The sequence below is a fragment of the Pinus tabuliformis genome, chromosome 7, assembly GCF_031772625.1.
Source record: "Pinus tabuliformis cultivar Carrire ecotype Pingquan chromosome 7, CPIR1, whole genome shotgun sequence".
In the NCBI taxonomy this organism is placed as follows: Eukaryota; Viridiplantae; Streptophyta; class Pinopsida; order Pinales; family Pinaceae; genus Pinus; species Pinus tabuliformis.
Window position 1 is genome coordinate 491,385,864 of NC_142293.1, and position 24,139 is coordinate 491,410,002.

Here is a 24,139-nt window from a genome sequence, read left to right on the forward strand (position 1 = left end):
CCTTCATTTCTTATGAAAACACATTTTCCCTTCATTTGACCCCTACCCCTTGGTTTCACACAATTCCCTAGCAAATTACCCTCCAAATTCATTCCCCTACCCAAAAACCCTTTTTCCCTAGTGTGAAACCCTTTTCCCCTTTGAAAAAATCACTTTCCCTTTGTTAATTTCCCTAAAAACCCAAAAAAACCCAAAAAACCCTTTATCCTAAGTTTAAATCCCCCCCCATTACTTTATTAATTCCGCTACATAGTCATTTTTCCCGACAAAACTTGTTTAACCCTCCACCCTAGTGTAGTAAACTAAACCTGCATTATATAAACCCCGCACTTTACTTATTAAGTTAATTACAAATCATTTGTAATTAACCCCTGGGCCACGCTAATTTCCGCCTTGATTTCCTACAGTGCAGCTTTACTGCATGATTGTTGTTAGATCTATCACCCCCAGATCCAATGGTGCACATCCATATCAAGTCCAATCACCTCCCAACCTTTACCGGCCTGAGAGCACGCGATATGAGCAGTATTTCTCAAGCCCCCTTTGGTTACGTGGTAGCCCCTCGTTAATTCACATGCTCTCGGGAAAATACCACACATCGCTCAAAAGTGATGTGATGGCCCCCAAAACCACCTCCCCACCATAGACCGAAACCGCTCACTGTTCGCTAAACTAATCCCATGCCAATTTCTAACCGTTGTCGGTTAAAAGGCCGAAGACCCCCATTTTTATCCTTTTTACTCATTTTTCTCTGCGAAAGATTCCTAAGCCTTCCTGCACAACCTCGAGCTTCTGCAACTAGATTCTACCATTGAGTACCTTCCGAATATGCCCCGGACGCCCAATTCAGCCATCCAGTGCACAGTTGAAGCCACAGTACCTTCTGCAGCCACCATTCACACCAGTTTGCAACCTATACCACCATTTCCAAGTATTTTGACAACAAACCAGAACAACCCTCTCAAATTCAAAAATGTACAGTGAATTCAAACATTAAAGTAATTGAATTTAATTAATTTCCCTTAATTTGAGTGTATTTCCCCCTAAATACCAAAACCCCTCGTTTGCAAACTACCATTACCCTATTACTGCACCTGAGTTTTCAAGACCTCATTGTTTGAGCTTGTATAAGCCTAATTCCCACATTTATCCTAAAGATGGCTTCCCAGAACTCTTTGGATGTCAGACCTATGTCAACCTCTCACCTGGACATTGACCATTTGGCCCTAGCAGACAGGGATTTCCAAATAAGAGACACTCCAACTCCAGCCCACCTTCTGAAGCTCCACTGTTGGAGTAAGGACAGGTCCCTAAACCATGCAAATGAAATTCACCTTTGGGAAGAAAATTTACCTAAATACATATTCCCAGTAGTTCACCCATTCCCAGATATTGTACTTTTATGTCATGCCTGTTATCTCCCTAGCCAAAGGGCAATTTTTGCCCCAAACTAGGAGTTGTTATTCACCATTACACCTGAGTCCATCAACCAAATGCTGAAAATCCAGCCTAGCCCTAATCAGACCCCTCTATCCAGTGGAGACCTATTGGACTTGTACATCACATTAGACCCTGCCAAGATAAAGCAAATCTTCAACTATTTCATCATTGAAGAGTGCCATACTCCTACAGATACCCCACCCTATGCTGCCACCATTTTCTCAGAGACTAGCAGGCACATAATCACCATGTTCTCATGCATCCTAGGATACACTTTAGATGAGCATGTGGATGACGTCATCCTATCCTTCCTATCCATTTTCACTCCAAGCAAGCCTCCTGCTATCATGTATGATTATGCTTAATTCATTGCAGACATAATGCATGAACAATTCACCAGACTGCCCACTTAAAGAGTTTTCAAATACTCTTCAGTGTTGTTTTATATGTTTTTGTATTACCAAACAGATAAATTCCCTGTAAGCATTCAGAAGCTAGATACCAAGGGAAAGGAGAGATTAGTGGTCTACTAGACACCCTTTGTGCAGAGGTTTTCCACAGCATTTACCTACAAAGATTTCATAGACTCCTTTGTATACCCAGTCATGAACATGCTGACTTCTGATACTCGGCCAAGGATCAGCCAAGACATCAAGAGGGTGCTGCAATTGGCTAAGAACAACAAGGTGGGCGATTGGTACCTTTACCATAACCACACTGAGATCAGAGTTTATGGCTATGAGCTAGCCCCCTATAAGTTGCCCAAATACCTCCCTATGAAGATATTTTCACTTGAGTACTTCATACAAATCATCCACTCAGATGAGATCCACTTTCTTTTTGCTAAGAAGAAAACAGAGTTCAAGGTGAAAAACAAGTTGGGCCCATTCAATTGTAGCAATAGAGAAGCTGGACCCGAGGCTAACAGGTTACTACAACAGATGAAATTCAGCAACAACTTCATGTGGTAGTATGACCCTCATGGGGTTATAAATAAACTTAGTCTCAAGGTCAAGTTGGCACCATACATCCACCACCTAAGACCTAACGTTGAACAATTTGATAACCAAGATGAGTGGGTGGAGAACACATTGATTGATATGAACACCACAATTGTGGACATAGAAAACACACTGATTGATCTTGAAAGACAATTTGACCATCACTCTTTGCCGCAGGTTTCAGAACAAGGGGAGCCAATGAACATTCCTCGTGTCCTTTAGACCCCAGCCAATGAGGAGAAGAATCCTAAGAGGAACAAAGAGGAGGCATCCAGCTCTACCATGGAGACTACTGATGAGCCACTTAAAATAAGAAAGAGGCCCAAGTTGAATCCCGTGTCTGAACAGGAGGAGAACATTGCTTCATAGGAAATAATTGACACTAAGGAAATGGGGAAGAGAAGTAAAGAAACAACTGCATCAAGTGAAACACAACAACCATCAACCTCCAACACACAAATGATAGAGAGACAACATAATGTGGAGGTTTCTTCCTTTGTCAGGCCAGCTGATAGGGAAAAGGATGTCAAAGACAGATTCAAAGAGATAAAGATGAGGAATGAGAAGTTGAAGGCAGAGACACATACGCAATACCTCAACCTTACACCACCAAACCAGACCAGATTGATGTTAGCCTTTGACATCAAAGTAGGGAAGATGCAGGTATCATTTTTGCAGCCCATTGTACAGCAACCAAAGACCTCTGCTGACTATAAGAAAACTAATTTTTAGGAATTGGCCAGGGATGTTCATCCCATTGATCAGATAGAGTTCCATAAGAAGGCTTGGGAAATTATTTACTCCACCCTCACAGGAAAGGCCATGGTTGTCCATGAGTTGCAAGATTCATTGGATAATGTGACAACCCAATACAAATTGCAGAAGGCCTCCTCACAAGCCAAAGACAACATAATAAAGTCTTTGAAGGACTTGGTCATTAAACTAGGCCATAACCCAAGTGATATTAAGGCCACAGAGAAATTAATCAAGAAGAAGAATGTGGACATAGCAGCCCTCAAGAAACAGCTTAAGCTGCCTCATTTACAACACCCACAGAAAAAGGAGGTCCTGGAAAGTTAGAACAATCATGAAGAGATGATGGACCTAGTGCTGCAACTGAATGGTCAGTTGAAGGATATGGAGAAAGAATTAGATAACTTGATTCAGCTTAAACAAATTAGTCTTGATCATGCTCTTGCAACTCTCATTCCAACAATTACTGAAACTGTGCCTTCTACATTGGCAGAGTCCTTGGCCCCCACTGCTCCAATGGCCACAACACTACCTGTATCTACACCAACTACATCAGCAACAAGATCTACAACAATAGGCTCAACATGTGATGAAGCAAACAAGTTGGTCAAAGCAATGTAAGAAATGTCCATTCAGACCTCTGAGATGAAAAAACTTAAGGAGAAAGTCACCAACCTAGAAAAATATTACAAATTGGCCCAAATCATGCACAAAGAAGAACAACAGAAGGCCACAAGGATGATAGAAAGAATCAAAATCCTAAAGAAATAACTGACACTAAGTGAACCTATAGGTAAGGCTAAGGAGCAACTATGGGCCAATATCATTGACTCTATTAATGATATTTGGCCATCCATCTAGGTTATTTTTGAATGAGTTGAGATGATAAAGAAGGCTATAGAAGCCATTCAGAGAGTCAAAGAAGAACTTGGAGACATACCAGAGGAAGCAACAAAGATCATTCACTTCCTCGACTCCAAGAAAAAGTTTGAGCTGCAAGAGTTAGAGTTACGTGACAGGACAGGTACAATTTTGGAAGTTAAAAGAGTCCTCATCAAGAAGAATTTGATATTGAACTTGGAGGATAAGTGTCAAACCATGCAACTAGCCATTGAAAGGTTCATGGTTAAGTTTGAACTTCTGAGGCAAAAGGGATTACCTAATCCCTTAGTTATAAATTATAAGTTAATGACACATGAGGATTGCAATAAGAAGATCAAGGAAGTGGCTAGAGATCAGGTAAAAATTGAATCCTTGAGCTGCATACCAACAGGAAAAGTATTGTATCAAACTTTTGAAAACTTGTTTCACCTCCAGCATGATGTAAAACACCTTTTTGTCAATAAGCCTACTTTTGCCAAATACACAAAGGCAGACGAAATATACAGAAAGATGCTCAAAATCCAATTACCAAATGAGGAGACATGGGAAAAACTAAATTATTTACTGTAGTAAATGCGTGCAGTAAAAATATAAGCGTATAGTAAAAGGTAAAAGAGAATAGTAAAAGGATATTGACAGGTCAGCAGAGTCAAAGTGTATCAGATGAAAGGTCAAAAGTAAAACATAACATCCAGCGTGAAGACCAAATAGCCAAGCAGCTTAAAGGGAAAAAGATCAAAGACTAAAAGACAACATAACCTAAATAATAGGGACAACAAACAACAATTCAATAGCTGTCTCTATCTTCTTGCATGAAGATATTTCTTTTTCCTAGATTAGTTCTCAATACAGTTTGAGATAATTTGTAGATTCCTTTTGTATAAATACTTCACAGTTTGAAGTATTTCATGTGGATTACTATACATTTGTAGAGTTATTTTGATCTTGAACCTAAGGGTGATTGTAACAATTTCAAGTCACAAATTGGAGCAAGTAATAAAAGCATTGAACTGCAGGATTCATGAGATGAGCTATTTGCAGAGAAGTATCTTCTTTATGTGATTTTGTTATTTTCTTATGTTTTCATAAAATTAATTGTAATTCCAAATTTGAATGTATTATTGGAAATATAACTCAGAACTTGTTTAAGTGCACTCTGTTTTCCACAGTTAGTCATTTTTATGTTTTCCTTTGATATCGGGATTCGAGAACCCTTAATTGCTCTCCCATTCCGGTTGTCCTCTTTCATTCCTTCCATAATATGGCCTAGGGAACCCTTAATATCTCCCTTGGTTCGATTAGAAGCCACTTCACCCTTCAACCTCTGAGATATGTAAAAACTCACCTATCTTGCCTTGTAGACACTGTCTTTTAAAGCTTGATCTAGTCCAGTTTGTCTGATATTGACTCCATAACACAATGGTAAAAGAAAACCTCTTTTCATTTAAGTAAGTGATCCCACCACCCAAATTCAATCCAAAACCCAGGTGCAACCATAACTAGCCTAAAATTAATTAATTAAAACAGAGTTAAATCATAAAGAGAGAGCCCTCTCTGAGATTAGGAAGGCTAGGTCCTGATCTCCAAAAGTGGTTTGTGTAAGGACTCTGGACACCACATATCTCCACAATAGTATGATATTGTCCACTTTGGGCCTAAGCCCTCATGAATTTGTTTTTGGGCTTTACCCCAAAAGGCCTCATACCAATGGAGATATTTGTCCATCCTTATATACCCATGATTCTTCCCACTTCTAATCAATGTGGGACTTTGTTCGTATACCCAAAAATCCTCCCCTCGAACAAAGGACCATCAAGCCTCCCCTCAAACGATTATCCATCCGTCCACTCTCTACCAACCAGGATTCTCCTCTCCAATGCGTTGGAAGCACACGCCTTACATGGAAGCACCACCTACCTCGAGAGCTTGCTCTATCCCAGGTCAACTCCTCTTCACCATGTTGGGACCAGGACACGTCCATGAAGAATCTGGAGCACACCGCCTGTCTAACTGAGCTCATCCACGGATCCCATCGTGATATTACCGGGACCCACCACCTTCGTTCAGCATTCCGAGGATTCATCCACTTAGCTAACTTCGGGGCATGGCTTTGATACCACTTGTAAGGACTCTGGACACCACATTCTCCACAATAGTATGATATTGTCCACTTTGGGCCTAAGCCCTCATGGATTTGTTTTTGGGCTTTAGCCCAAAAGGCCTCATATCAATGGAGATATTTGTCCATCCTTATATACCCATGATTCTTCCCACTTCTAATCAATGTGGGACTTTGTTCGTATACCCAACAGTTTGTGGTTACCTCGGTGATTTCTTTCTTTAACCTTGGGAAAATTATTGAGCCCTAACATAATGGTGACCATACCGGGGAAGAGAAAATTTCCTCAGAAAGAATATACAAAGATCAAATCTAATCTCTGATGGTGGACAGTGATCAAACAAACAAAGGTTAAAATCATCCACCTGGCAACTCCATCTCCAAATCAATTTCAAAATCAAGACTCCACTGGAGGAATGAACCTAAAAGAGCAATATGGGAAGATCAGACTTCTAACTTTGATTTTTATCCAAGACATCATGTTTTTTCCCATCAAGAAGGTTTTTCAATGTATATTGTATTTTAGAGAAGATCTTAGATTAATTTTTTATTATTTTCCTTTGAAGATTGTAAATATAAATTCTCCTAACCCATTTGAGCAATTTCCTTCTAATTCTTATCATGATCATTTTATGATTGAGAAGCCTCAAACAATCAAGACTAATCTTATAATCCTTGTACATATTCCTATACCTTGTAAGGTTCCTAATAGGTATAAACCACTCATCTTACCACCTATACTCCATGATTTCCCTGATAAATATTACAAATGTCTCCCCAGTTTTGATGGAGAGAATGGTATCACTGCCCAAAAACATATTCAAGTTTTCGAGAATTATCTGGACCTATTTGAGATTGATGAAGATGAGCCATTGGAAGAATATAAGGTTAGAATAAGATAGTTTACTTTTCAAAAAGAAAAAGGGAAGAAAGGGTCTTCTAGTTTAAATGCACCCAACAAAGTGAAGAAAAAATGTTAGGGTAAGTAAAATGGTAAGTATAAGAAAGGTTTCGGAAATACAAGCTATTTGAGGCATAAGCACATTTATCATGCTTAATCATGAGTTTCAGTGTGCAGGAGCAGTTATGAAAGTAGAATGATGCTCATAAAATGGTTTGGTTAACCTCCCCTTCATTTCATTTCACCACCCCACTACATACTTACTAATTCCCCTTTTACCACTTCATTTCTTATGAAAAAACCTTTTCCCTTCATTTGACCCCTACCCCTTGGTTTCACATAATTCCCTAGCAAATTACCATCCAAATTCATTCCCCCACCCAAAAACCCTTTTTCCCTACTGTGAAACCCTTTTCCCCTTTGAAAAAATCACTTTCCCTTTGTTAATTTCCTTAAAAACCCCAGAAAACCCAAAAAACCCTTTATCCTAAGTTTAAATTCCCCCCCCCCCCCCACATTACTTTATTAATTCTGCTACATAGTCATTTTTCTCGACAAAACTTGTTTAACTCGCCACCGTGGTGCGGTAAACTATACTCGCATTATATAAACCCCACACTTTACTTATTAAGTTAATTATAAATCATTTGTAATTAACCCATGGGCCCTGCTAATTTCCGCCCCGATTTCCTGCTGTGCAGCTTTACCGCCCGACAACCGTTAGATTTGTCACCCCCAGATTTGACGACGTGCATCCATATCACATCCATTCACTTGCTAACCTTTACCGGCCCAAGAGCACATGATATGAGCGGTATTGCTCGGGCACCCTTTGGTTACATGGTAGCCCCTCATTAATTCATGTGCTCTCGAGAAAATACCACCCATTGCTCAAAAGCGGTGTGATGGCCCTTGAAACCACCTCCCCGTCATAGACTGAAACCAATCACTGTTCACTAAACTAATCTCGCGCCCATTTCTAACCGTTGATGGATAAAAGGCCGAAGACCCCCATTTTGACCCTTTTTACCCATTTTTCTCTGCAAAAGCTTCCTAAGCCTTCCTGCACAACCCTGAGCTTTTGCAACTAGATTCAACCACTGAGTACCATCTGAATATGCCTTGGATGCCCAATTCAGCCATCCAATGCACAACTGAAGCCACAGTACCTTCTGCAGCCACCATTCACACCAGTGTGCAACCTATACCACCATTCCTAGGTATTTTGAGAACAAACTAGAACGACCCTCTCAAATTCAAAAATGTACAATGAATTCAAACATTAAAGTAATTTAATTTAATTAATTTCCCTTGAATTGAGAGAATTTCCCCCTAAATACCAAAACCCCTCGTTTGCAAACTACCATTACCCTATCACTGCACCTGAGTTTTCAAGACCTCATTGTTTCAGCCTGTATAAGCCTAATTCCCACATTTTATCCTAAAGATGGCTACCCAGACCTCTTTGGATGTCAAACCTATGTCAACCCCTCACCTGGACATTGACCATTTGGACCTAGCAGATAGGGATTTCCAAATAAGAGACACTACAACTCCAACCCACCTTCTGAAGCTCAATTGTTGGAGTAAGGACAGGTCCCTAAACCATGCAGATGACATTCACCTTTGGGAATCCAATTTACCCAAATACGTACTCCCAGAAGTTCACCCATTCGCAGATATTGTACATTTTTTTCATGCCTGTTATCTCCCTAGCCAAAGGGATATTGTTGCCCCAAACCAGGAGTTGTTATTGACCATTACACTTGAGTCCATCAACCAAATGCTACAAATATAGCCTAGCCCTAATAAGACCACTCTATCCATTGGAGACCTATTGGACCTATACATCCCATTAGACCCTGTCAAGATAAAGAAAATCTTCCACAATTTCATCATTGAAGACCGCCATACTCCTACAGATACCCCACCCTATGCCGCCACCATTTTCTTAGAGACTAACATGCACATAATCACCATGCTCTCATGCATCCTAGGATACACTTCAGATGAGCATGTGGATGAGGTCATCTTGGCCTTCCTGTCCATTTTCACTCCAGGCAAGCCTCCTGCTATCATGTATGATTATGCTCAGTTCATTGCAGACAGAATGCATGAAAATTCACCAGACTCCCCACTGAAAGAGTTTTCAAATACTCTTCAGTGTTGTTTTATATGTTTTTGTATTACCAGACAGACAAGTTCCCTGTAAGCATTCAGAAGATGGATACCAAGGGAAATGAGAGATCAGTGGTCTACTGGACACCCTTGGTCTAGAAGTTTTCCACAACATTTACCAACAAAGACTTCATAGACTCCTTTGTATACCCAGTTATGAACATGCTGACTTCTAACACTCAACCAAGGATCAACCAAGACATCAAGAGGGCGATGCAATTGGCTAAGAACAACAAGGTGGGATATTGTTACCTTTAGCAGAACCACATTAAGATCCGAGTTTATGGCTGTGATCTAGCCCCCTATAAGTTGCTGAAATACCTCCCTATGAGGATATTTTCACTTGAGTACTTCAGACAAATCATCCACTCACAAGAGGTCCACTTTCTTTCTTCTAAGAAGAAAACATAGTTCAAGGTGAAAAACCAGTTGGGCCCATTCATTTGCAACAATAGAGAAACCGGACCGAAGGCCAATATGTTACTACGATAGATGAAATTCAGCAGCAGCTTCATGTGGCAGTATGACCCTCATGGGGTTATAAATAAACTTAGACTCAAGGTCAAGTTGGCACCATACATCCACCACCCAAGACCTGACATTGAATAGTTTGCTAACCAAGATGAGTGGGTGGAGAACACATTGATTGATATGGACACCACAGTTGTGGATGTAGAGAACACACTGATTGATCTTGAAAGATAATTTGAACATAGCTTTTTCCTATAGGTTCTAGAACAAGGGGAGCCAATGAACATTCCTCCTATCCTTCAGACCCCAGCCAATGAGGAGAAGAATCCTAAGAGGAACAGGGAGGAGGCATCCAACTCTACCATGGAGACTACTGATGAGCTATTTAAACTAAGAAAGAGGCCCAAGTTGAATCCTGTGTCTGAACAGGAGGAGAACATTGCTTCAAAGGAAATAATTGACACTGAGGAAATGGGGCAGAGAAGTAAAGAAATAACTGCATCAGGTGAAACATAATAGCCATCAACCTCCAACACACAAATGATAGAGAGACAATAGAGTGTGGAGGTTTCTTCCTTTTTCAGGCCAGCTAACAGGGAAAAGGATGTCAAAGACAGATTCAAAGAGATAAAGATGAGGAATGAGAAATTGAAGGCAGAGACACATGCCCAATACCTCAACCTTACACCACCAAACCAGACCAGACTAATGTCAGCCTTTGACATCAAACTAGGGAGGATGCAGGTTTCATTTTTGTAGCCCACTGTACAGCAACTAAAGACCTTTGCTGACTATAAGAAAACTAATTTTGAGGTATTAGCCAGGGATGTTCATCCCATTGACCAGATAGAGTTCCATAAGAAGGCTAGGGAAATGATTTACTCCACCCTCACAGGAAAGGCCATGGCTGTACATGAGATGCAGGATTCATTGGATAATGTGACAACCCAATAAAAATTGGAGAAGGCCTCCTCATAGGCGAAAGACAATAGAATAAAGTCCTTGGAGGACTTGGTCATTGAACTAGGCCATAACCCAAGTGATATTAAGGCCACAAAGAAATTAATCAAGAAGAATAATGAGGACATAGCAGCCCTCAAGAAATAGCTTAAATTTCCTCATTTACAGCACCAACAAACAAATGAGATCCTGTAAAGTCAGAACAATCATGAAGAGATGATGGACCTAGTGCTGCAATTGAATGGTCAGTTGAAGGATATGGAGAAAGAATTAGATAGCTTGATTTAGCTTAAACAAACTAGTCTTGATCATGCTCCTGCAACTGTCATTCCAATAGTTACCACAGTTGTGCCTTCTACATTGGCAGAGTCCTTGGCCCCCACTGCTCCAATGGCCACAACACTACCTATATCTACACCAACTACATTAGCAACAGGATCTACAATAATAGGCTCAACAGGTGATGAAGCAAACAGGTTGGTCAAAGCAATGGAAGAAATGTCCATTCAGACCACTGAGATGAACAAACTTAAGGAGAAAGTCACCAGCCTGGAAACAGATTACAAATTGGCCCAAATCATGCACAAAGAAGAACAACAGAAGGCCACAAGGATGACAGAAAGAATCAAAAGCCTAGAGAAAGAACTGACACTGAGTGAACCTATAGGTAAGGCTAAGGAGCAACTATTGGCCAATATCATTGACTTTGTCAATGATATTTGGCCATCCATCCAGGTTATTTTTGAACGAGTTGAGTTGATAAAGCAAGCTACAAAAGCCATTCAGAGAGTCAAAGAAGAACTTGAAGACATGCCAGAGGAAGCAGCAAAGATCATTCACTTCCTCAACTCCAAGAACAAGTATGAGCTGCAAGAGTTAGAGATATCTAACAGGACAGGTACAATTTTGGATGTTAAAAGAGTCCTCACCAAGATGAATTTGATGTTGAACTTGGAGGATAAGTGTCAAACCATGCAACTAGCCATTGATAGGTTCATGGTTAAGTTCAAACTTTTGAGGCAAAAGGGATTACCTAATCCCTTAGTTATAAATGATAAGTTAATGACACATGAGGATTACAATAAAAAGACCAGGGAAGTGGCCAAAGATCAGGTAAAAATTGCATCCATGAGCGGCATACCAATAGGAAAATTATTGTATCAAACTTTTGAAAACTTGTTTTACCTCTAGCATGAGGTAAAACACCTTTTTGTCAATAAGCCTATTTTTTCCAAATACACAGAGGTAGACGAAATATACAGAAAGATTCTCAAAATCGAATTACCAAATGAGGAGACATGGGAAAAAAGTAAATAATTTATTGTAGTAAATGCACAGTAAAAATATAAGTATATAGTAAAAAGTAAAAGAGCATAGTAAAATAATATTGACGGGTCAGTAGAGTCAAAGTGTATCAGATGAAAGGTCAAAAGTAAAATAGAACATCCAGCGTGAAGACCAAACAGCCAAGCGGCTTAAAGGGCAAAAGATCAAAGACTAAAAGACAATAGAACCTAAATAACAGGGACATGAAACAACAATTCAATAGTTGTCTCTATCTTCTTGCACAAAGATATTTCTTTTTCCTAGAATAGGTCTCAATTCAATTTGAGATATTTTTTAAATTCCTTTTGTATAAATACTTCACAGTTTGAAGTATTTTGTGTGGATTACTATACATTTGTAGAGTTATTTTGATCTTGAACCTAAGGGTGATTGTACCAATTGCAAGTCAACAGACTGGAGCAAGTAATAAAAACATTGAACTGTAGGATTCATGAGATGAGCTATTTGCAGAGAAGTATCTTCTTTATTTGATTTTGTTATTTTCTTGTGTTTTCATAAACTTAATTATAATTCCAAATTTGAATTTATTAACTGGAAATATAACTCAGAACTTGTTTAAGTACACTCTGTTTTCCATAGTTAGTCATTTTTATGTTTTCCTATGATATTTAGATTTGAGAACCCTTAATTTCTCTCCCATTCCGGTTGACCTCTTTTGTTCCTTCCATAATTCAGCCTAGGGAACCCTTAATTTCTCACTGGATCCAATTAGAAGCCACTTCACCCTTCAGCCTCTGAGATCTGTAAAAAGTCACCTATCTTGCCCTGTAGACACTGTCTTTTAAAGCTTGATCCAGTCTAGTTTGTCTGATATTGACTCCATAGCCCAATGGTAAAAGCAAACCTCTGTTCATCTAAGTAAGTGATCCCACCACCCAAATTCAAACCAAAACCCAAGTGCAACCATAACTAGCCTAAAATTAATTAATTAAAACAAAGTTAAATCATAAAGAGAGAGCCCTCTCTGAGATTAGGAAGGCTAGGTCCTGATCTCCAAAAGTGGTTTGTGGTTACCTCAGTGATTTCTTTCTTTAACCTTGGGAAAATTATTGAGCCCTAACATAATGGTGACCATACTGGGGAAGAGAACATTTCCTCAGAAAGATTATATAAAGATCAGATCTGATCTCTGATGGTGGACAGTGATCAGACACACAAAGGTTAAAATCATCCACCTGGCGACTCCATCTCTAGATCAATTTCACAATCAAGGCTCCACTAGAGGAAAGAACCTGAAAGAACAATATGGGAAGATCAAGCTTCTAACTTGGATTGTTATCCAAGACATCATGTTTTTTCTCATCAAGAAGGTTTTTCAGTGTATATTGTATTTTAGAGAAGATCTTAGATTAATTTTTTATTATTTTCCTTTGAAGATTGTAAATATAAATTCTCCTAACTCATTTGAGCAGCTTCCTTCTAAGTCTTATCATGATCATTTTCTGATTGAGAAGCCTCAAACAATCAAGACTAATCTTACAATCCCTGTACATATTCCTATACCTTGTAAAGTTCCTGATAGGTATAAACCACTCATCTTACCTCCTATACTCCATGATTTCCCTGATAACCATTACAAATGTCTCCCCAGTTTTGATGGAGAGAATGGTATCACTGCCCAAAAACATATTCAAGGTTTTGAGAATTAACTGGACCTATTTGAGATTGATGAAGATGATGTTAGAATCATACTTTTTGCTCTTTCTTTGCAAAGTAAAGTAAAGAGTTGGTTCAAGAATCTACCTATTGCAAGCATCTCAAATTTCCAACAGTTTGTCAAATTTTTCCTTGATAGATGGATAATCAGAGTCAATCTTTTTGTGATCATAGAAGAATATAATCAGTTGAAAAGACAACCAAATGAAACAATACAACAATTTTCTGACAGATTTAATCAAATCTATTATTCAATGCCATCAAATATAAGACCTCCTCCTGATTCAACTCTCTTGCATTATCCAAAAGCATTTGATCCAGAAATAGAATTTCAGCTAAGAGAAAGAAACCCATCAACTCTTGAACAGATGCAGAACATTGCAGTAGATGTAGAAGTTAATCTACAAATTAGAAGAGAGAAGTTGAAAGCAAAAGTAGAGGAAAACAACATTGCAAAGGTAAAACTCGACATTTTGGTAAGAAAAATAGAGGAAAGGATACAGAAGATTACCATGAAGGATAATTTTTTTATGCAAGATCACCGTGACCTATTTATTTCAAAAGAAGAAGAGGTTCATAGTCATGAACAAATTCATGCTAAGTCCAACTACCATAGATCAGAAAATAGATTTAAAGATCCATATGTGGAAAAGGAATCTACTGATCTGATGTGTATGTTTGATGACATTCCTTCTTTTAATGATTTTCCTAAGTATGATCAATATGATGATAATTATGTTCTTCAAAATTAAGCCAACTTTACACAAAAACTAGAAATTAGTTTGGAGGATGAGTAAATTCAGTTTCAGCAAATTAAATATAGTGACCAGCCTATACATATCATATATGAGAATGGGAAAGGAAGTGCAGGAAGTTTGGTAATAAGTGAAGGTTCCTTGCCTCTTTGTTTTGCTTCATTTCAGTTCATCAGCGAAAACTTTAAAGCAATCAAAAATCAGCAGTCTTTAGGTATTTTCATTAACAACAAAGAAAACAATGGAACTCCTAATCAAGATCCTTCAATTTCACAATTACAGCTGTCAAATTCCATTGAAAAACCTGATCAAATAGTACAGGAAAGTTTTGTACGACTATTTTTTGAATCATTTCAGTTTGTAAAGGAAATGTGGTATGAAAACTCTAAATAAAAGAATGAGCAGCTTGTAGAAATTAGTGAAGTCCCATTCAAACCTATATGTAATAAGTTGCAGCAATCCTTCCAAGTTTTTCATGATCCCATAGCTAATATGTTTGATGATGGATGAAATCAAAATTGTTCTTCATTAACTAACTATCAGATTTAGGATCAAGATGATAAAGGTTTCATCAGTCAAACATTTTGATCAGAAGAAATATCATGACAAAGCTTGTCTGAAAATATGCAGGGTGATAAAGACAAAAATGACATTTCAGTTTCATGGCATGGAGGCCATTCAAAAAAATTGTACAATTGCTTAAATCAGTTAAAAAATAGTGTGCATATTTTGGAAGATCCTTTTGTACAATTTTTAGGGTCAACAAAGGAAATCAAGTATTTCCTTATCTTCTCATTTGTTGACAAGATTATATTGGGCTGTAGAACTTTAGTTTTGATCACAAACAAGCAAAAGTAACAAAATCCACCAATGTATATGATGCTTGAATGGTTGAATTGGCTATTTCATTTTACCTAACCAACACTTGGACCACTGATTAGAGTAAGTAGGTAGCATTCCAGTTTGAATAAATTCAGTTTTTTAGCAGCAAGTTTATTTCAAATCAAATTTCAGTTTGCAAAAAAGGTTAAGATTACAGTTTACAAGGTAACTTCAGTCACAATTCAAAGGCTACTAATCTTAGAGTTCTTGACATTTCACCAGGAAATTCCATCCCCAAGTGGAGCCACTATTAGGTTCCTATACTAATAGGGATCATAATTTTGAATTTACTATGTTAAAGTCTTGTAATATTGTACATACCTTTTCTTTTCTGCAAATGTTTTCCATATTAAATTAAAAAATGTAAAGAGGGTATGTCCTAAAAGAAATATCAAAGGACAAAAAGAATAAAAAATGATCAAAAAACTGAAAATATATGAACCCCAAACAAAAACAGATCATGAAAGTGTGCAAATCCAAGTTCCACTACTCTTTACTTTACTGTCCAAAATAATGGTTGTGTGTAGCTTGTCATAAATGCCACAACCCATGATAGTCAAAATGTTTAATCTTGACTACTTCATGCTTTAAATTTCATGTTTATAGTTAGATAAAAAAGATCCGACCAAACTGTATAATCTTGGCAGATCAATAGTTAGGTAGATAAATAAAATGTACTCACAAGCTTAATCTGATCCATTGGAAGATATAAGGTTAGAATTAGATAGTTTACTTTTCAAAAAGAAAATGGAAAGAAAGGATCTGGTAGTTTAAATGCACCCAACAAAGTGAAGAAAAAATGTTAGGGTAAGTAAAAGGGTAAGTAGAAGAAAGGTTGCAGAAATACAAGCTATTTGAGGCATAAGCACATTTATCATGCTTAATCATGTGTTTTAGCGTGCAGGAGCAGTTATGAAAGTAAAATGATGCTCATAAGCTGATTTGGTTAACTTCCCCTTCATTTCATTTCACCCCCCACTACATACTTACTAATTCCCCTTTTACCCCTTCATTTTTTATGAAAACACATTTTCCCTTCATTTGACCCCTACACCTTGGTTTCACACAATTCCCTATCAAATTACCCTCCAAATTCATTCCCCTACCCAAAAACCTTTTTCCCTAGTGTGAAACCCTTTTCCCCTTTGAAAAAATCACTTTCCCTTTGTTAATTTCCCTAAAAACCTCAAAAAAACCCATAAAACCCTTTATCCTAAGTTTAAATCCCCCCCCTACATTACTTTATTAATTCCGCTACGTAGTGATTTTTCTCAACAAAAATTGTTTAACCTGCCACCCTGGTGTGGTAAACCAAACCCGCATTATATAAACCCCACACTTTACTTATTAAGTTAATTACAAATCATTTGTAATTAACCCCTAGGCCCTGCTAATTTCCGCCCCAATTTCCCGCCGTGCAGCTTCACCGCGCGACAGCCATTAGATCTGTCACCCCCAGATTCGATGGTGAACGCCCATATCACATCCATTCACCTCCCGACCTTTACCGGCCCGAGAGCACACAATATGAGCGGTACTACTCGGGCCCCCTTTGGTTACGTGGTAGCCCCTTGTTAATTAGCGTGCTCTCAGGAAAATACCACCCATCGCTCAAAAGCGGTGCAATGGCCCCCGAAACCACCTCCCTACCATAGACCGAAATCGCTCACTGTTCACTAAACTAATCCTGCGCCAATTTCTAACCATTTCCGGTTAAAAGGCCAAAGACACCCATTTTGACCCTTTTTACTCATTTTGCTCTGCGAAAGCTTCCTAAGCCTTCCTGCACAACCCTGAGCTTCTGCTACTGAATTCGACTGCCAAGTACCTTCTGAATATGCCCCAGATGCCCAATTAAGCCATCCAGTGCACAGCTGAAGCCACAGTACCTTCTGTAGCCACAATTCACACTAGTTTGCAACCTATACCACCATTTCCAGGTATTTTGACAACAAACAAGAATGGCCCTCTCAAATTAAAAAATGTATAGTGAGTTCAAACATTAAAGTAATTCAATTTAATTCCCTTGAATTGAGAGTATTTCCCCCTAAATACCAAAACCACTAGTTTGCAAACTTCCATTACCCTATTACTGCATCTGAGTTTTCAAGACCTCATTGTTTCAGCCTGTATAAGCCTAATTCCCACATTTTATCCTAAAGATGGCTACCCAAACCTCTTTGGATGTCAGATCTATGTCAACCCCTCACTTGGGCATTGACCATTTGGCCCTAGCAGACAGGGATTTCCAAATAAGAGACACTACAACACCATCCCACCTTCTAAAGCTCCACTGTTGGAGTAAGGATAGGTCCCTAAACCATGGACATGACGTTCACCTTTGGGAATCCAGTTTACCCAAATACATATTCCCGGAAGTTCACCCATTCCCAGATATTGTACATTTTTGTCATGCCTATTATCTCCCTAGCCAAATGGCTATTGTTGCCACAAACCAGGAGTTGTTATTCACCATTACACCTTAGTCCATCAACCAAATGCTGCAAATCCAGACTAGCCCTAATAAGACCCCTCTATCCATTGGAGACCTGTCGGACCTGTACATCACATTAGACCCTGTCAAGATAAATCAAATCTTCCACAATTTCATCATTGAAGACCACCATACTCCTACAGATACCCCATCCTATGTTGCCACTATTTTCTTAGAGACTGGTAGGCACATAATCACCATGCTCTCATGCATCCTAGGATACACTTCAAATGAGCATGTGGATGAGGTCAGCCTCACCTTCCTATCCATTTTCACTCTGGGCAAGCCTCTTGCTATCATGTATGATTATGTTCAGTTCATTGCAAACAGAATGCATGAACAATTCACCAGACTCCCCATTGAAAGAGTTTTCAAATACTCTTCAGTGTTGTTTTATATGTTTTTGTATTACTAGACAGATAAGTTCCCTGTAAGCATTCAGAAGTTGGATACCAAGGGAAAGGAGAGGTCAGTGGTCTACTAGACACCCTTGGTCCAGAAGATTTCCACAGCATTTACCTACAAAGACTTGATAGAGTCCTTTGTATACCCAGTCATGAACATGTTGACTTCTAATACTCAGCTAAGGATCAACCAAGACATCAAGAGGGTGCTGCAATTGGCTAATAACAATAAGGTGGGAGATTGGTACCTTTACCAGAACCACACTGAGATCAGAGTTTATGGTTGTGAGCTAGCCCCCTATAAGTTTCCCAAATACCTCCCTATGAGGATATTTTCACTTGAGTACTTCAGACAAATCATCCACTCAGATGAGGTCCACTTTCTTTCTGCTAAGAAGAAAACATAGTTCAAGGTGAAAAACCAGTTGGGCCCATTCATTTGCAACAATAGAGAAGTTGGACTAGAGGCCAACAGGTTACTACAATTGATGAAGTTCAACAACAAATTCATGTGGCAGTATGACCCTCATGGGGTTATAAATAAACTTAGACTCAAGTTCAAGTTGGCACCATACATTCACCACCCAAGACCTGACATTGAACAGTTTGCTAACCAAGATGAGTGGGTGGATAACACATTGATTGATATGGACACCACAGTTGTGGATGTAGAGAACACATTGATTGATCTTGAAAGACAATTTGACCATAGCTCTTTCTTGCATGTTCCATAACAAGGGGAGCTAGTGAACATTCCTCCTGTCCTTCAGACCCCAACCAATGAGGAGAAGAACCCTAAGAGCAACAGGGAGGAGGCATCTAGCTCTACCATGGAGACTACTGATGAGATGTTTAAATTAAGAAAGAGGCCCAAGTTGAATCCTGTGTCTGAACAGCAGGATAAAATTACTTAAGAGGGAATCATTGACATTGAGGGAATGGGGCAGAGAAGTAAAGAAACAACTGAATAAGGTGAAACACAATAGCCATCAACCTCCAAGACACAAATGATAGAGAGACAACAGAGTGTGTAGGTTTCTTCCTTTGTTAGGCTAGCTGACAGGGAAAAGGATGTCAAAGACAAATTCAAAGAGATAAAGATGAGGAACGAGAAGTTGAAGGCAGAGACACATTCCCAATACCTCAAGCTTACACCACCAAACTAGACCAGATTGATGTCAGCCTTTGACATCGAACCAGGGAAGATGCAGGTATCATTTTTGCAGCCCATTGTACAGCAACCAAAGACGTCTGCTAACTATAAGGAAAATAATTTTGAGGTATTGGCCAGGAATCTTCATCCCATTGATCAGATAAAGTTCCATAAGTAGGCTAGGGAAATGATTTACTCCACCCTCACAGGAAAGGCCATGGTTGTTGATGCGGTGCAAGATTCATTGGATAATGTGATAGCCGAATACAAATTGGAGAAGGCCTCCTCATAGGCCAAAGACAACAGAACAAAGTCCTTGGAGGACTTGGTCATTGAACTAGGCCATAACCCAAGTGATATTAAGGCCACAACAAAATTAATCAAGAAGAAGAATGAGGACATAACAGCCCTCAAGAAATAGCTTAAGCTACCTCATTTACAACACCCATAGACAAAGGAGGTCCTGGAAAGTTAGAACAATCATGAAGAGATGATGGACCTAGTGTTGCAACTGAATGGTTAGTTTAATGATATGGAGAAAGAATTAGATAGCTTGATTCATCTTAAACAAACTAGTCCTGATCATGCTCCTGCAACTGTCATTCCAATAGTTACCACAGCTGTGCCTTCTACATTGGTAGAGTCTTTGGGCCCCACTCCTCCAATGTCCACAACACTACCTGTATCTACACCAACTAGATTAGCAACAGGATCTACAACAATCAGCTCAACATGTGATGAAGCAAACAGGCTGGTCAAAGCAATGGAAGAAATGTCCATTCATACCACTGAGATGAAAAAACTTAAGGAGAAAGTCACCAGCCTGGAAACAGATTACAAATTTTCCCAAATCATGCACAAAGAAGAACAATAGAAGGCCACAAGGATGACAGAAAGAATCAAAATCCTAGAGAAAGAACTGACACTGAGTGAACCTATAGGTAAGGCTAAGGAGCAACTATGGGCCAATGTCATTGACTCTGTCAATGATATTTGGCCATCCATCCAAGTTATTTTTGAACAAGTTGAGTTAATAAAGCATGCTACAGAAGCCATTTAGAGAGTCAAAGAAGAACTTGGAGATATGCCAAAGGAAGCAATAAAGATCATTCGCTTCCTCAGCTCCAAGAACAAGTATGAGCTACAAGAGTTAGACATACCTGACAGGACAGGTACAATTTTGGAAGTTAAAAGAGTCCTCACCAAGAAGAATTTGATGTTGAACTTGGAGGATAAGTGTCAAACCATGCAACTAGCCATTGACAGGTTCATGGTTAAGTTCGAACTTTTGAGGCAAAAGGGATTACCTAATCCCTTAGTTATAAATGATAAGATAATGACACATGAGGATTACAATAAGAAGATCAAGGAAGTGGCCAGAGATCAGGTAAAAATTGCATCCATGAGTGGCATACCAATAGGCAAAGTATTGTATCAAACTTTTGAAAACTTGTTTTACCTCCAGCATGAGGTAAAACACCTTTTTTTCAATAAGCCTACTTTTGCCAAATACACAGAGGTAGACGAAATATACAGAAATATGATCAAAATCCAATTACAAGATGAGGAGACATGGGAAAAACTAAATGATTTACTGTAGTAAATGCACAGTAAAAATATAAGTGTACAGTAAAAAGTAAAAGAGCATAGTAAAAGGATATTGACAGGTCAGCAGAGTCAAAGTGTATCAGATGAAAGGTCAAAAGTAAAACATAACATCCATCGTGAATATCAAACAGCCAAGCAGCTTAAAGGGAAAAATATCAAAGACTAAAAGACAACAAAACCTAAATAACAAGGACAAAAAATAACAATTCAGTAGCTGTCTCTATCTTCTTGCACGAAGATATTTCCTTTTCCTAGATTAGTTCTCAATACAGTTTGAAATATTTTGTAAATTCCTTTTGTATAAATACTTCACATTTCGAAGTATTTCATGTGGATTACTATACATTTGTAGAGTCATTTTGATCTTGAACCTAAAGGTGATTGTACCAATTTCAAGTCAACAGACTGGAGCAAGTAATAAAAGCATTGAACTGCAGGATTCATGAGATGAGCTATTTGCAAAGAAGTATCTTCTTTATTTGATTTTGTTATTTTCTTATGTTTTCATAAACTTAATTATAATTCCAAATTTGAATGTATTAACTGGAAATATAACTCAAAACTTGTTTAAGTACACTCTATTTTCCACAGTTAGTCATTTTTATGTTTTCCTCTGATATCTGGATTTGAGAACCCTTAATTGCTCTCCCATCCTGGTTGACCTCTTTCATTCCTTCCATAATCCAGCCTAGGGAACCCTTAATTTCTCCCTGGATCTGATTAGAAGAAACTTCACCCTTCAGCCTCGGAGATCTGTAAAAACTCACCTATCTTTCCCTATAGACACTGTCTTTTAAAGCTTGATCTAGTCTAGTTTGTTTGATATTGACTCCATAGCCCAATGGTAAAAGCAAACCTATGTTCATCTAAGTAAGTGATCCCACCACCCAAATTCAAACAAAAACCCAAGTGCAACCATAACTAGCCTAAAATTAATTAATTAAAACAAAGTCAAATCATAAAGAGAGAGCCCTCTCTAATATTAGAAAGACTAGGTCATGATCTCCAAAAGTGGTTTGTGGTTACATCGGTGATTTCTTTCTTTAACCTTGGGAAAATTATTGAGCCCTAATAGTAGCAATATACTCTACTTCCGTTGTTGAGAGTGCAACAATACTTTGTAGTTTTGAAACCCAAATGACAATTGTTCCACCTACAGTAAACACATACCCTATTGTGCTTCTCCTTTATCTCTATCACCCGCCATATCTGCATCAACATATCCCTGTAGAGCAATTTTTGAAACACCAAAGCATAATGCTTGATTTGTGGTACCTCTCAAATACCTAAGAATCCACTTCACCGCCATCCAATGTTTTTTTCCTCAATTGTTCATGTACCTGCTTACAACTCCCACTACATGTGCAATATCAGGCCTTGTGTAGACCATTGCATACATTAAGCTTCCAACTGCTGATGCATATGGAACTTTAGACATATAAGCCATTTCTTCCTGAGTCTTGGGACACACCTCCTTACTTAGTTTGAAATGGCTAGCCAAAGGTATACTAACTGGTTTTGCATTTTTCATATTAAATATTTTCAACACCTTTTCTATGTACTCACTCTGAGACAATGTTAATTTTCGATTCTTCTTGTCTCTAGTTATTCTCATACCAAGGATTTGTTTTGCAGCACCCAAATCCTTCATTGCAAATGAGTTCGCCAATTTTCTTTTGAGCACATTTATTCTATGCATGTTAGAACCTGCAACAAGCATGTCATCTACATACAATAACAATATAATATAGCTACCATCATTTTTCCTTTTGAGATAAACACAATGATCAGAGTGACATCTAGTTTAACCTTGTTTAGACATAAACCTATCAAATTTTAGATACCACTACCCTGGAGCATGTTTTAAGCCATACAAGCTCTTCTTAAACCTACACACTAGTTTCTTCTTCCCTTTTACCTCATATCCTTGTGGCTGCTGCATATATATCTCTTCCTCCAAATCCCCATGGAGAAAGGTTGTCTTTACATCTAACTGCTCAAGATGTAAATCTTCAGTTGCTACTAGACTTAAAATAGTTATGATTGAAGTCATTTTAACAACAGGAGAAAATATATCATCAAGGTCTATACCATTTTTTTGTGCAAACCCTTTCACCACAAGTCTAGCTTTATACCTTTTTCTACCTCCATCTTCTTCCTTCAACCTGTAAGCCCATTTATTCTCCAATGTTGTTTTACCTGTAGGCAACTTGACTAAGTCCCAAGTCTGGTTATGTGCTAAGGAGTCCATATCTTCTTTCATGGCTTGCTTCCACTTCTTCCTAGTTTCTACCTGCACTACTTCTTCATAGCATTCTGGTTCACCAGATTTAGTGAACAATATATAATATAATGAAGGAGAGTATCATTCAAGGGGTCTGCTTATCCTGGTAGATCTTCTAACACCACTTTCAGGAATTTGAGGTGCTTGTCGCTGTTGTGGTTGTTGTTGTTGTTCTATCTGTTGATCATTATGATTTTCAAGCACATTCACTTTTTCTGTGATCTCATAAAGCACTGTGTATTCTTTGTTTTCTTTTTCCTGTTTCTTTTCCTGTAGCTGATCCTTATACAAAACATTTTCATTGAATATGACATCTCTACTCCTAATGATTTTGTTTTCTTCATAATCATAAAAGTGATAACCAAAATCATTAACACCATATCCAATAAAGGTACATTTATTTGATTTTTCCTCATGCTTTGTTCTATTTTCTTTATTAATGTGGACAAAGGCTTCACAATGAAAAGTATTTAAAAATGAGTAGTTTACCCTTTTACCTGTCCATGCCTCCTCTGGAATACCACCATCCAAGGAACTTGAAGGCCCTCTGTTTGATAGATAAACAACAATATCTTCAGCATCTGCCCAAAATTGTAAAGGTAATCCTGCATGCAATCTCATGCACCTTGCACGTTCCATGATTGTCCTATTCATCCTTTCTAACACACCATTTTCTTGTGGTGTTACTAGAATTGTCTTCTCTCTATGAATTCCATTCTCTGAACAGTACCTATCAAACCTTTTGCTGCAATATTCACCTCCATTGTCTGATCTGAGACACTTCAACCTTTTTCCTGTCTCATTTTCAACCAAAGCTTTCCATTTCTTGAAAGTATCAAATACATCAGATT